Below are 1,703 nucleotides of genomic sequence, written 5' to 3'. Positions count from 1 at the left end.
AAATTCCTTTAGCTTATTTTTGTCTGGAAGGCTCTTTATCTGCTCTTCAACTCTAAATGATATCTTTGCCGGTTAAATTATTCTTGGTTGTAGATCCTGGGTCTTCATCCTGTCGAATATTTTTTGCCAAGCCCTTCTGTCCTACATAGTTTCTTTTGAGAAATTAGCTGCCAGTCTTATGGGTGTTCCCTTATAAGTAACTATCTGTTTTTCTCTTGCTGCTTTTAATATTCTTTCTTTGTATTTAACCTTGGGCATTTTAATTATGATGTGTCTTGGTGTGGACCTCTTTGGATCCCTAATTTTTGGAATTCTGTGAGCTTCCTGAGGTTTTACGTCCATGTCCAACACCAGGTTAGGGAAGTTTTCCATCATTATTTCTTCAAACAGCTGTTCAGTATCTTTTTTTTCCTTCAGGTATGCCGATCACATGGATATTTGGACCCCTAATAGTGTCCCATATTCTCCTTAACTTATTTTTATAGTCTTGGCATCTTATCTCTTGCTGTTCTGATTGTGTGTCCTTGGCTTTCCCATCCTCTAGATTGGGCATGTGATCCTTTTCTTTATTCACTTTCTTTATTCCTTTATTTATTCCACTTAATATACTTCTCATCTCAAATAATGTGTTCTTCATTTCAGACTGATTCCCTTCTATAGTTTCCATTTCCATTTTTATGTTTTTTTATTCTTTGTTGAAGTTCTCACTGAATTTACCTACACTTCCCAAAAGTTCATTGAGCGTCTTTATAACCAGTGTTTTGAACTCTGCATCTGTTATATTACTTGACTCCATTATATCTGAATCTCTGTTCTCTTCTCTCATATGGTTTCTGTTTCTTTGTCTTCCCATTTTGGCTGCCTTTCCGTGTCTGTTTCTATGTACTAAGCAAAGCTCCTCAGTCTCTCGGTCTTATTAGTGTGGATTTGTGTCATAGGTGACCAGTGAAACAGGAGTTCAGTTGCAGGACAAATTTAGCCCAAGCTTCTACTCCTCCAGGGCCACCTATTAAGATTGAGCAAGCAACCCACAGATGCTGTGCTTATAGTTGCCTCAAAAGGCCACACCAGAAACTGAGGCCAGCTGCCTCCAGCTTGAATTTAAGTGCTGCTCAGTAAGAAGCACCTGGCTCGCTGAGGACATACCTGGTTGTGTCTTGGATGGGGCCATGAGTTGGAGGAGGTGGGGTTTCAGGAAATCCTCTGGGCAGAGTGACCTCTGTTATCCAGTTTGACGACGTCAGGGCTATGGCGGCGCTGTGTCTGGCGCACTGGTGGGAGGGCTCAATAGGAAACAATAGATATCGCCGGTAATTCTGTATAGAGCGAATCTCGCTTAGGCCCTCACTCCGACAATGTTTTCCTGTAAGTCCCTGGTGCCCACTGCGAGCAGCCAAATAGGCACTGGTGCTCAGAATGAGCAGGTCCGTCACAGCAAAAATCTGCTCATGGACCTGGCCCCTTTAGCAGGTGTCTGCCGCTGCCGCAGCCTCCATGTCACTCAGCCACTCGGGACTGGGCAGCCTTGCGTCCTCACCCTGTCCTACCTTCTGCCGTTGCAGGATGATTTCTTGGATTTCTCCCTAGTTATATGGCTTGTTCATCTAGATCCCAGGTGATTTTTTCCTTGCCGCTGCTCCTTGTTTCTGTTACAACTTTGATTTGGTCGCCAGAGTGATGAACAGAGAGCCTCTATCATCTAT

The sequence above is a fragment of the Pteropus vampyrus genome, unplaced genomic scaffold, assembly GCF_000151845.1.
Source record: "Pteropus vampyrus isolate Shadow unplaced genomic scaffold, Pvam_2.0 Scaffold140, whole genome shotgun sequence".
Lineage (NCBI taxonomy): Eukaryota > Metazoa > Chordata > Mammalia > Chiroptera > Pteropodidae > Pteropus > Pteropus vampyrus.
This window is presented reverse-complemented; position numbering follows the sequence as displayed.